At 40.0% G+C, this 14330-nt stretch overlaps 1 protein-coding gene across 1 annotated transcript in view; it reads left to right on the top strand.

Moving 5' to 3' along the window:
- The window catches only part of LOC124156393 (coiled-coil domain-containing protein 186-like), a 45011-nt gene extending 40495 nt beyond the window's left edge, over positions 1-4516 (top strand). The window contains exon 15 of the mRNA XM_046530929.1: positions 4221-4516. The gene's annotated coding sequence lies outside the window, so the exon portion shown is untranslated. The remainder of the gene's footprint in view (positions 1-4220) is intronic.
- The last annotated feature ends 9814 nt before the right edge of the window (positions 4517-14330 follow it).

The raw sequence follows: 14330 nt of genomic DNA on the forward strand, positions 1-14330 counted from the left end.
ATGACGAAAAAATAATCGTGTGATTCTGGCTTAAGAATTCTACAGCTGTTTGAAGAACTTTACCTCGAGCCTTTTGTAAATTACCATTTCCAGTCTCCCCTCTCAAGCTAGAATTCTCTTTTCAAATCAAACTAAGGCCTAACCCTTAAATTCCACCAATAAATCCTATTCTCTATCACCCCATTCTGGTTTAACGTAACATTCTTTCCTCAGCATCCCCTCTCTGCTTAGTAATTGCTCCATCCACACCATCTTTCTTATCCCTGTCCCGTCGAATATCTTCCTTATTATCCCTCACCCTGTCAAGCACTTCATTGTTCCTTTTTCTCTCCATCCGCTACATTTTTTCCTTTCTTCTCCTAAGCCAGATCTTGCATCCAGTTTTTTCTCTCTGTTTTGCCTCCGATAAGCAAGGACGGCAATCGAAACTAAACGAAAGTCAAAACTAGTAAAATTTCAACAGTTTCGTTCCAGGGAGCGGAATGTAGAAACGAAACGAAATGGGAAACCCAGGGAGCTTAACTCAGGGTCGAAACATAATCGGAGTCAAAACTACTTCTGGTGGAAATTAAACTAAAACTCTCGGATGAAACGAATCGTGGATAATATTCCGCACCGGAGGGACCACGTGCTTCACCTTCGAACAGTTCAGTTTCGGCCCACACATCGAGTACAGAGTATGGTTGAATGAAGTTGAGGCTCCGCCTACCGGCATTAGATGCATGGGGCACTCATATTTTCACCACAGACAGGAGAACGGTGAACGCTAACTGGCCATTCGATTTTGAAGCTCAATGTTTTAACCTCCTACGCGTGTGTCAAACTTAATGGGTCGAAACTATTCCCTCTTGTCCCTCTCCACTCAGCTTCTGGGATCGAAACTTAAATATGAGCAGCGGAGTTTCGATGAATTTAGTTTCGTTCACGGGAGTAAAGTTTCGTCCCGGGTCGAAACTAAACTCCTTGGTATTTAAATTTCGTGCGGGAACGAAACTAAACCTAGGTCTCTTACTTTCGTTCCCCTCCGGCTCGAAGCAAAACATTTTCGTTTCGTTTCCCTTGCCATCCGTGCGGATGAGAACACGGAGAATAGGCCACTTGATGAGACTCAGAAATTGCGTGGAAGGATATTGGAAGGAAAAATGAATGGAAAAGTCCTCAGAGGTACCAAGGTACAAGTACAGAGGACAGATCAAGTATGATACGGGGGAGAAGGCCCTCAGGAAGGTAACATAATTAGCCTGGGATAAGGAGGGCTACAATATACCAATCTTTGGATTTCGATACTGCGTGTGTGAGCATCATAGACTTTCAGTCAAAGTAGCCCCGGAAACTGTTATAACCCTTTATGTCAAAGTATTACGTTTTACTCTGTTTTACGGTATACTTTCACCGGTGCCTTGAGGAAAGTGCTGTGACAACTTCCATTTTTTATTTGCCGACGACGCTGTCATCTACCTATCGCGAAATTAATGATCACTCTGACTATGAAATTCTATCATCGGATTTAGAAAAATGTTCGTTTGTGGAGCCAAGAGTGGGGACTTAATCTGAGCAAATGCACGGCGGTACATTTCTTGCAGAGTTCGCCCTACTATTACCATGTTTATGCTGTGGATGGTATTAAAATAAAGGCAACAGATGAAGTTAAGTACCTAGGAGTTATGATGGCTTCGAATCTATCGTGGGGAACACATGCAAGGAATATTTGCGGCATAGCTCTGAAGAAATTATGATTCCTTGAGCGTATTGTGGGAAGATTTTCGGATGAGAATGTAAACGAGAGGTGCTATTTCTCACTCGTCCGACCGCACCTTTAATATGTAGGGAGCATATGGGATCCGGTGCAGAAAGACTTAATCCGCGAACTGAATAAAACACAAAGAAAGGCTGCGCGGTTCGTCAAAAACTGCTACGGGTGTACCGGCAGCGCTACCGCTTCTCCTCTCTGGCGCTACCCAGTTGTTAAATGATTTAGGTTGGGAGCCCCCAGAGAGTTGGAGGCTGCGCGCTAGGCTTAGATGTATGATCTTAAGTTTTCCCAGCGTACCAGGTGCAGAAAAGTTCTCGGGTTTTCCACCGTTTGGTAGACATGGAGAACATCAACCGGTGGAAAACCCGAGAAACTTTTCTAGGCTTAGATTGTTTGAGCAATTGTGAATAGATATCTTAATGAGCGATATGGAGAACATTATCTTAGGCCCCACTTTATTTCCATGTTCGACAGTAGCGATAAATTAAGAGAGATATACTGTCGAACGAATAGATTTGGAAATTAGTTTTTTCCCCGGAACCATAAAGGAGTTTAAGAAATGCTAGTCATAATTTTGACTGAGCATTTGCTTTTTATTCTGCTGGTGTCCTAACACCACCTGCCACGCGCCTTTTTAGGCAGCTTGCGGGGTAGATTTAGGTGTAGATGACCTGGGTAGTAATGTAAATGTAGATTGAAATCTTGAGTCACCATTTTGAATGAATAAATGAAACTTTGTGTATCCTCAGAATTTTTTATTCAAACACAACCATGGTTTTGACGTTAACGTCATCTTGTGGAAACTGGTTAACCGTAGGAACTCTGGTCGTGTTTTAATGATAAATTCTGTGGAAAACAAAGTTTTAGCTATTCATTCAAAATGCTCAGAAAATTCCTCAAGGTATCGCAGGAAATCATCAACTCGAGTCATCACTTTACGCGCGACTTTAATCAGTGCTGTAGTTGGTAGAAAAATTTAGGTGGCACTCACCAAAAATTGCTAACAGTTGAACATGTGTTATACACCCGGCTGCGATTGATATGTCAAAATCCCACTCTTATATTAGTTCCGAGTTGTGCCACGAGGTAACTCTGAACAAGTAAATAATCTTTTCAAATTTTTCTTTCTGAAATACGTTGGACAATTTACATTGGGGCTATTTTTTACACATTTAAAAATGTAGTTTAATCGGTACTCATATAACGAGTTTGGATTTTAGGGGGTACGCCGTACCGGCCCAACTACAGCACTGAATTTAATATTAATTGTTTAGTATTACCTCTCTTTGGGAGTGGAACGATAAAAATTTTTCGGCTCCGTTGTAAGTTTATGTAGAGTCGAGGTGAATGCTTTTTACTTTGCGGTGAGCGTTTACCAGGCAATCTTCTGCCGAGGTGAATGCGCTATTTACAAAAGCCATGAGCCAAACAATTTGTGTTATGGTCTAGTCGTGGTGTTTGCGCATTTAGATATTCCTCAGATGATTATTTTGTGTGTGGACATTTATATTTGCTGAAAAAATACAGTACCTACAGATTTTCGCAATCTTTAGGCAACAGATCCGTTCCGCTTATTTTCCGATAATGAGATATTACAATCTCAGAAACCGCATGCCACGTACTTCCTCTTATCGCCGCGAAGTAATTGTGATTTTCACACTTTAAGGAGTATTTTCCCGGTACTTATCACCGCTGTTTGGTTGTATCGCATTCAAATTAGAGTACGCTTTTAGGAATTTTAGTGGGATATACCGAAACTGTCTGAAGTTAAATTTAAATTTTCAGCAGTTTTTTTTGCCCTATGACTGTAAGCATAGGCAATGGTAGCCACGGGCGATTTCCTAACAGAGAAAATGCATTGCTCTACCATATGGTAGCCTAGGAAACCCGAACAATCCTGTAAAAAATGTAAATATTCTTCTAAAAACCCTAGGTAGGAAGTAGGCTAAAGCTATAACTTCTCATTTTTGTTTTAAATTTTATGTTAATTTTTAAACTTTCACAATAATCATTAATATAAATTTAAAAGGCTAAATTAATTATGGGGATCATGGGTACTGTTGGAACCAGCGTTATAGATCTTAAACACATCTATGTCTTCAACGTGTCAAAATTACTGGCGCTGAGTTAATAAAGGAAATTTTAAAATGCCAATTCTATACCCATTGCTGACGGTGGGTACCACCGGTGGACGGTGGTTACTGGTTGACCAGACTTTGGTACTTAAATCTGCGATCGTCATGTTGCCTAGTATCAAATTAGTAACTATGTTATTTCATGCCCAGATTTATTGGGAAATCTCAATGTGATAAATTTAACAAGCAATAGAGATTTGTATGTTTTTAGAAGACCTTTAACTGCTGTATCTGTCACTTGATTATTTTATTACTTATTATCTGTCACTATCTGTCAAATTACATTCCGACTTGAGTATATTATGGTATCTTTTTTGTTTTTCTCATTTCAGCCTCAGGGGAACGAAGAAATAAGGGAAAAATACTTGGAGAGGATAAAAGAGTTTAAACCTTAGAGCACTGGAGTCAACCTCCTCATCTAAGATGCTTTGATTAAATGCCATATTACTCTGAATATTTTTATGTGCAAATTCTGCGTGAGTGATGAGACGTATCGTATAGAGTATCGCGTAAAATGAAGATTTTCGAATGCGATGTGGCAAAATAACCCTCCCTCTATTTTATCAGGCAGATTGAACTGCTCGTATAGGTGAAAGGCAAGTAGTCAGAGGGAGGGGGATGTTTTGGGGTTTCACAACCGCCCCCCCCCGTGCGGCGACTTCCATCTGTATATGCCCTTAGGAGACATAGAACGAGGGCCCAAGGGACCCCTCTGAAGGATACAACCACGAATATTACGCATGAGGATCCGTAAGCGTGCCTCTAATTGTGTTGTCACTCACCGCGCATTTAATTGGGTTGACGGACGTCGCCACTCGCGTCGCTGACGGACAAATTGATCCGAGTTTCACGGGGAAATAAGGTAAAAGAAGGGGTATTGACCGAAATGCATACACACTCAGACGTGATCTATCATATTAATAATAATAATAATTTTATTTGTCCAGAAGGTCATATATTACAGTGAGCCACAGAATATAGATATAGGACACGTCATGGAAGTTAAGTGAATCATAAAAATGTAACATACTGAACAGTAGATGTAACACTAAACAATTGAACACAATATAACAATAAGTGACATTCACATACATTTATACATATTATTAGGGATCAATATAGAACTCTTGGATGCTGTAGTAAGATTTGTTTACAAGATATCTTTTTAGGTCAGCTTTAAATCTGTTCATTGAGGAGATGCTCCTAAGTTTGGGGGGGGGGGGGGGGGGGGAGTGAATTATATATTTTTGAGCCTATAGCTATGGGGCTTGTGTAGGAAAGTTTTCGTCTGTGGAGGGTTATGTGGATGGATGTATGTGATCTAGTTTGGTGATTATGTATATCCTGATTTAGCTTTAGTCTATGAAGGTTGAGTTTAACTAGTACACATAGTTTAAATATATATAGACAAGGAAGCGATTAGTTATTCATTAGTTTTCAATGCTATCCCTCGCAAAGACAAACATTACATTGAAAAATACTAGAAATAAAAGTGGATCGCATTGCACTCGACACCGCGCCGCCGCGATGTGAGCCCGTCGACGCCTCTAAGGAGGAGAGGATAGGGACAAACCCCTCGTTGCCATGGAGACAACGGGGTCCACTACTAGCGAAACCATTAATTAATTTACCAACGAAATTGGTAGACTCTTCTATGAGGAGAAAAATCCAAAGATCATTTAGTTGGACCCCCCTAGGGGAGACAGTGGAAACGAGACTTCAGGGCGGGCTCACGGGGTTACACTCCTCCGGCAGGGTCTATAAGCCTTCGCTTTTCACCTCTGTACCCCGGAAGGGGGAGGACAAGGAAGGAGAAAGGAAGGCAGCCCCGCCCCGATGAGAGCCCGACGACGCTTCCTGTTAGGAGACAAATAGAATTGGGGACTTTATCCTCTGAATTTGACCCAACTACTCAGATGCAAAATTTGCTAAAAACCAGGATAATAATAACCACTGTCGCCAGAGCACTCTAATTAAAATTTCTTGAAAAATTAGACGAATTCTTAAAGAAACATCTACGGAGATCAAGCTACGGGGTGAGGCAGAACGAACTCCCTACGGACCCATGGATGAAGAAATATTCTTGTCTAAGCAGACGAAAAATCGATACCTCCACTGCACAAACGCTCAACAATCGCCCACCGAATCAATTCGCTCATCTGGTAGCCCTAACAGTACCAGATGAGCGGATTCAAAATCGATCTCAATTCTCAAATCAGGGAGCCCATTCTGCCCCACCCTGTATAATAACTACGAGTATTTCATTAGCCAACGACGACCTTCAATTTAAGCGTTATTCGAACAAAATTTATTTTGTATTTAATGAAATATGCGGTTTTCATTTGCGTAGGAATAGAATAACACTATCCAATATAGGCAACCCACATAACACACAAGACCTCGCCGAATCAAATTTCTGGTTACGTACGTGGTGGCTAATACGTGTGAGGGTCCATTCGTTTTTTATACCAGTTATTATCCTCAGCGAAAAGGTTCATTTTATTGGGATTGCAATATGAAAATATGCGCTCAAATGAAATTCCTTAGTCAAAGAGTGTCCACATCCGCGTTATTAGACATTTATCAACAACTAATTATCTATTAGGTGGCTTTCGATGCTGCTTTCGATAAGGGACGCATTACGGTCGTTGCCTGAGGGTATAAAGTGGTTTCAGTTTGAAAAATATTATCCAATGCCTCAAAAATACTATTTTTAGTACGGCTGTATACCCTTTGCTCAGTTGTTGCCTACAAATCTGTACATTTGATGTTGAATATAGCTTTTGCGGGTCACTCCCTCAGTGGTTCAACCAGAAAGTTGGTTTGGAAATGTTAGGGTGGAGCTCACCCCGAATTAAGTCACAGACGTGTGAATCTCAGGGTAGGTCGACCAGTTCCTTTCCCTGGGCCCCCTCGCACTTCGAGGATTTTGTTTGGGGGTGTCCGAAGGTTTCATCTGGGATTTGAACCCGGGTCTTCTCGATTAGCAAGGCGCCCAACCCACTAGGCCACCTTAGATGCTCCCATTTTTTCATGGATGATTTTGTGATAAAAATACATGACCTCAAACAGGGGCGTGACCAGGAGCAAAAATAGGGGTGGGGGAGGGCAAGCCATGGCTATTCAAGTTTTAGGTAAGTTTTAAGCATGGAAAAGGTGAATGTAACCAACATTTTAAGGAAACTGTAACAGCTCTTTATTAGTTTTTAAAATTATTTACTTGAAAAAATATTATTTTCCTTAAAGACACTTGCGATTTTTGCTTTTAGGGGGGGGGGCAGCAGCCCCCTCCTGCCCCTCCCTGGTTACGCCCATGACTTCGAAGTTGAATAATTTTCGCGAAAGGTACTCGTGTTGAATTTTCCCCAAAATTCACCATGCTCAAACTAATATTACAGCTTGTGTCGCAGCACAGGGGAATAAAAATCCCACAAGGTTGTAAATCGGTTCTTAGTCATTATTAATCGACACGTGGGGTTTCGAAAATATAAACTTTGGGGAAATGTGAAGCAGAAGACGTATAATCATTTTTCCTGGTGCTGCAGATATTTTGCATTGAAGAGTCACCATTTTTTATTTTTTTTCTGAAGAATTACGTATGAGGAGGGTGGAGCATTCGGCCTCCTACACGATTGGCGTACTTTCAAGCGGAATTTATGAAAAAATCTAATAACCAGATACAATTTCATAATATTAACGAAATAGTTCTACCATTATTAATAACCCTAGCCTTTGGTATATTTCCACGTTTTCCTCAATGAGACCTCGATGGATAACCCATTTTGACTCAATAGCACAGATATTGAGATAGAGTGGCCTCCTATTATTTTTTTATTGCCTAAATCGAAATATTATTACTCCTGGAGTACGCATTTCACGCTTTCAGATTTTTAAATGACGATATCTATTTTTCGCGATTAATTGAAAAATGAAAATTTTCAAGCGTGCGAAAACGCGACGGCTAAGTATGAATGCTGGGAAAAGTCCGTTTGACGTCATTCTGGATCCCGCTTTCGCCGTGGGAGGTGACAATGGGGCGAGGATATTGTGCGCCGCTGTGATGCTGGCTGCTACCAGGTAGCAGAGTACCCTGCTAGCAGGTAGCGCTTGGCTTAAATAAGGATTATTAATACCTTATCAAACGAAGGAAACTTTCCGACCATAGGCAGTTTTAATAGGTGATTATTAAGAGATGTTTCCCTGAAGTCTGTGCCTCATGCATGCATTGGTAAACTCAGACGATGTAAAACTGCTATCTAATCGTATAGAAACTATAGTCCATGTGACGTCACGTGGAGTGGCATTGCTTGGGCGCCAATCTGGCCTTTTTCAAATGCGGTTAAAACTGACCATTCGTCTAAACTGGCAATTCTAAAACCAAATATTTTGTATATTATGAATACACTAATGGTGGGTAACGAATCGCAATCAATGCCTTTCGTTTTCTTTGAGGAAGGCCCTATAGCGAGTTCTCCAGTTGGCCTGTTTTCACATATTGCGCATTTTAAATTGGCTTATGTAAGTCTCCACTCTCTCCTCGGAGAGCGATCCGAGTTTCGCGGATAAAATAGCTTAAATTAGCAATTTGGAATGTTTACTAAATTTTATTTTCGTGTTAATTTGATCCGTCTAATTTATAGCCTTGTGATGCTATTCCTAGCGAAGTAATACTTATATTGTAAATATTGAGAATTAATTGATCTGTCTCCTCTCATTGTCACTCTGCGGTCATTTTTGAAAACTAAAATTAAAATGTGCCCTCAATTCTCATGTCAGCTTATCCTTTTACACCAACGTATTTCTTCTCTTTCACATCAGTGACGCCACGGCAAAATTAGCAGCGCCTGTACGAACTTTCCATAACTTTTTTGAGGAGTAAAATAATACTGTTTTTTATTACAGGCCATTTTATCGCATTTTTTGGCTTGTTTAGGAATGTACAGGAAATATATTAGATATTAGAAATAGAAATATAGAATATATTAGAAATTTTGAGGAAACAAAATTGATAAGTGTTATTTGACTGTTATATCTTTTGTTAAGCAGTGCCGGAACGTCGTTCCAGCACCATGACACCACTGTTTCACATCATGCGCTACCTATTCCATGTATTTTATTCGAGGTCTTCCTTTTCCATTCTTTCCACCCACAGTTCCCTCGACGATTTCTTCATCAGGCCATCCTGACTCAACGTGTGATTTATATGTTGTTCCGCCTTCTTGTTGAAGTTTTCGTAAATTACTCCACTGTCCCACTCTTCTTTGAACTTCCTCATTCCTCACTCGGTCAATCTATTGTATTTTCATCAATCACATACATGTAGCATCATTTAGAATGCCTCCACCCTTGATGTCCAATCTGCTGTGGCTAATGGCATCATGTATCAATTTTTTGCGTGACAGACTGGTGCCTCCTCTATGCACTCCCCTTGGCCGGGGGTGGGGGAAAGGGAGAGAGGGGGTAGGGTTTCATGAGGACGCATCACTCTTACACTTATTTTTGTACTCCTGAGAAAAGTTGGAGGAAAATATTCCTCCAACTTTTCTCAGGAGTTGGAGGAATACAAAGGAGGAATACATAGAAAATATGTACGCCTGAGAAAAGTTGGAGTTAAAATATTCAAATTTAGGGTACAGGAAAAATGTCGACTTCGGTATATTCTATACATGTAATGTAAATTTTATTATGATAACGTAAATTATAAACGAGTGCCTCGTCGCTAGAACAGATTGATTTAGGGGTATTGTTGTGTCTACTGAAATATCTACCCCGTAGCTCCTTTCAGATACATCTTTTTTCATCAGATACTTAAAGATGAGTTTACAGTATTCTTACAGTTATTTTAAGGTCGTTTTACACGGGGCACAGATTTGTGCAGCTTAGAACTGCATTAATTTCTGAAATGGCGCGTAATTGCGCAAATGCGTGAACGGAATTAGAACGGGCTATTTTGCCATTCACGCCCTCGCATTCTTGCATGTGTTCTAGCAATTCGCCGCTTTACACGACGCAATTTTGGCTGCGCCTTCGTGCACACCTCAGATTGTGCAAGTAAGTACCCCGTGTAATACCTTTAAAGTTCTATAGAAGCGTTTCTTTTTCTGGAGGGACGACGACGATGAGTTTGCCTCCCCATTTCACTCGGAATTAAATCTTCTGCAGATTGAATTGTCACGGGAGTTACTGGATAAGAAGTCGGAAAAAGAAGATTTTTTTTCGTGGCTTGGAAAAAAAGAAAGAATTATCTGGAGCGCAGGATGTCTACGCACAATTTTTCAGGTTGGCCTCACTGGAGGGAGGGCGGGGGGAGAATGACGAAGCCGCAAGCCAGGGGAGTCCCCGTAGTCTTGGGGCAGGGCGCGATTGTCCCGCAGCGCGCGAGGTCTTGTGTTGATCTGACGGCCCACGAGGAGGCGGATGTGACTTCCCGCTTGGCAAACGCGCTTGGATTTCACCGGATTCGCGTTTGTTTATCATCATCATCACCTTTCGAAGACGACCATGGATGAGGTAAATTATTTGTTTTAATAATTTTGTTGGTTTTCCTCGTGTTGTAACGCCCTGAGCGAATGTGGAACAGAGGCCTTGGGTTGACACTGTTCAGCCCCAGCAATAAAAAAAACGTCTTTCGTCATGAATTTTTTTTTGTTTTCTCGCATGCTTTTAGCTCTCATGGCCTCGTTTGAAACAGCGAATAGGAAATACTGTCCGATTATCTTCGAGCTTGAATCTTGCTATTGCCAAATTTCATGCCATCAACCATGGGTGTACCCAGCGAGGGACAGGAGGGGGCAGCTGCCCCCCCCCCGGAAGCAAAAATAGCAAATTTCTTTAAAGAAAATAATACTTTTTCAATCAAATAATCTTAAAAACTGATAAATATTTAATTTCCTAATGATAAAGAACTAATTTCCTTAAAATGTTGATTTCATTCACCTTTTCCATTCTTGAATCTTACTTACAACTTGAACAACCATGGCTTACCCCCCCTGGCTTATCCTGGGCACGCCCTTGCCATCAGCATCAGAAATAATTTGGAAACATAACCACAGATACATTAATCGTAAGTTCCTTGTGGAATATGCAATATTAGTGTGTCTGCGATTATGTTTTCTGTTACACAGTTCCACCAAATATCGCCATCCACCCTTAACTTGGTCAGAAATCATTTTAATTACGCCTCTAAGCAAAACGTTTAATTTACTTCGCCTGCCATTGTGTTTCTCATTGTGTGGCAAATTAGAAATACCTCGCAAGGCGTACCCAGGATCAAAACTAGGGGCAGCAAGCTATGGTTGTTCAAGTTGTAATATTTAAACATGGAAAATGAGAATTAAACCGACATTTGAAGAAAAATACAACAGCGCTCAACTGGTTTTTAATATTATTTGCGTGAAAAAAATATTTTAGTCACTTGTGTAATAATAATAATACCATTTCTCGTGGGTTTAAAGAAAATTTGTTGAAAACTTTCCTTTCAATCCAATCCTGATTTTCCTTAAAGACTTTTGCGATTCTAGCCTCTAGAGGGGGGGGGGGCAGCGGCCCCCCTTCCCCCTCGCTGGGTACGCCCATAGTACCTTGCGATTCTTATGCTTGAACCACGCGATCATTTTTATTTCCCTCAGGGTTCTAGAGATAGGTTTTTAAGGGACCGGAAGAGTGATTGCTCGTCTCATCGTTTTCTGAATCGCACGGTCATTCCCACCGTCCCTTTTTACATCGCTTAGTCCGTCACTTTACGCGTATACAACTGTTATTCAATAAAAACCGAGCGTGGCGTTGCAATCGCTGTTAGCAGCCGTGAGTTTAGACTAGCTGAAAGACGGTATTAGCGATGGAAGTTAGAGGAGTAGGAGGATGGAGTTTCAGCAACGGAAAAAGGGACGTACCGAGTGACGGAAAAAGGGATAGGATTCGCATCCCTGGAGCCACCGTGGAAAAAGATTGTGTGAAACGATCATCTTTCCACAATCATTGGAGCGATCGCTTGAGCTATCGCTCGGAAGGGACGGAATAAATGATCATATGAACAGGCTTTAGACATAAACACCGGCATATCGTATATTGCCTGCCGGTCAATGATTCATCTACCGGTGATTTAGACGCAATTTCTCGATTTTTATCTAGTTCGCAAGTAAATGATGGAGCAGTTACACCAGAGTTACATGAATTCATAAAAAAAATATACGCGCATTTATTTTCAGCAGTAACTTCACTTTGTTCTGAGGCAGAAGACGCGGCCGTCTGAAATGATGGGAAAAGGGACACAGTTCCCTATCATTGCTCCTATCCAAGAAAATGATGATATCCGAAATTAATTATTACACCTGTCATTGCCATTATCCCTGAACTTGTGCGTGAAATATGAACGGGATAAAGGCTTTAAATTTTTTTCTTGGAAAATTATAGCGCGTGCTATTTCTTCGGTTAGTTATTTTTCCAGTATATTCTCGAATATTAGATGAATATTCATATAAGAGGAAAGTGGTCATGGGCAGAAAGAGTATTTGGGGAGGAATGTTATGGATTTCCTTTTTTCTGTAACAGTCCAAGCCGCGAAAATGCACGAATTAAAAATTAATAGTCAGGTGGCTGATATGGATCTTGAAAATATAAATAACATTGAACTCTACTGTCCTTACCCATACCATTGAATGCAATTGCCTATATTTTGGCAGATTTATGAGACAACGTTTTTCTCCATAATTTTAAGAGGGATATAACAGCAATAATTTCCTTTGTCCTTTGAACACATATTTTAAAAGAAGGTGCACGACCTTATATTTAAGCTTGAATTCATTTATTCGATTCAGATATTGATAATTAATAATACGAAGAAAGTTATAAAATACTTTGTTTTTTTGAAGAGAATGCGATATCTACAGCGTATATATATTTTGTGAATGTCGCTTTCACGCCTTACTCATATGGAGTTTATGCTAATTTTAATTTATGCGACTTATCTGGTTTATAATTTATGTAAGATTAAAATACGTGGAGTTTTTAGTATTTTAGTGGCTTAATGTTCCACTGATACGTTTCTGTTAGCAATTTATGGCGACATTATCGGAATGCATTACAGTTTGTGTTATTCGGTGTGTTGTTGATTGTCGGCGAGAGGGAAGAAAAATATGACCAAAAACCCCTAACCCCTGTTAACCCTGTAGTGAGATTTTCCTTTCCCCTATGAAATTTTTTCCCCGAACGAGTAAACTGAGCCAGATTGAGCGTTTTCCCATAAGAAAAGCATTGGATTCCGTGCGGAGGGTTTTTCTTGTAAATTTTAAAAATAGTTCCAATGCCTGTAATACTTTTAAAACACCACAGTTACAATGGTTAAAGTAATACCAAAACTGTTCAAAATCCAATGACGTCAACAACTCATGAAAACTGGGTGGCGCCTTTCTGTTTTTTATTTTAGTTTTACGCTTTTGCGGATGACCAAATCGGGAATATTTATTTTAGTCTTGAATTATCTTTCCAATTTATATGCCAAATTTTTGTAATTAATTGCGATTTCGGGTCTAAATGGATAACACCCCTTATGAAGGTAATTAAGACAGTTCGTAACCGCCTAAAATGTGCCTCCGTTGATGGACAATTGATACAATATCTCTTTGATATAGGTTTTAAGATGTCACGATAGCATTTAATTTTGGTTTAGGCATCATCTGCCAATTTATTTATTGACTGACAGCATCATACGAAAGTATGATTCATAGGAATCGCTGATATTTTTTGTTAACATTTATTTAACCATAAAATATGAAATTCAGACCAAAAATAACGGTAGATGTGTCCCGGGACAGAGGAGGTTAATAGTTTTTCTATACTAATAAAAGAAAAAAGGAGGTACATATACAAATGCATGGCTACAAGTCCCAAACGTGATAGATTCGGTTGTATTTATGGTAGAGCGTAGTTGTCCCTAATGTAAAAACGCCCCTCTCTTCTAGGAGAGTTATTCCATATACCCCCAACCCAGGTCATGACCACCCCCCCCATATTTTATGCTGAATCCGCCCCTTATAGGATTATCATAATAGTAATCAGTGGTATTGATGGAGGACGATAACACCTGATTCATTTTTATTTGCCCGTATCTAATCGAATAAAAGGGCAATTTAGATTGCTTACTTTATACTTCCCAAATGCACGAGAGAACCTTGGTCGTGGTGCCACTAAAACTGTGTATATTAGTGGTGACATGAGATGGGTCGTCTCAACTCTCGTCCCTGAATATGTTGTAATCTAATGGGAAACATACGAAAGCGCGTGATGACAACTAAACGAAAACAGAGGTCAAATTTGATACCTCAATTTCTGTATCATAATAGGAAAATGAAGCAATTAGTCAATTAAACCTTTAAAAAGAATTATTATTGCAGTAAATTATACTTTCTCTATCTTATCAGAATTCAGTTCGATGGAAATTAGAT

The sequence above is a fragment of the Ischnura elegans genome, chromosome 3 (genome assembly GCF_921293095.1).
Source record: "Ischnura elegans chromosome 3, ioIscEleg1.1, whole genome shotgun sequence".
NCBI lineage: Eukaryota > Metazoa > Arthropoda > Insecta > Odonata > Coenagrionidae > Ischnura > Ischnura elegans.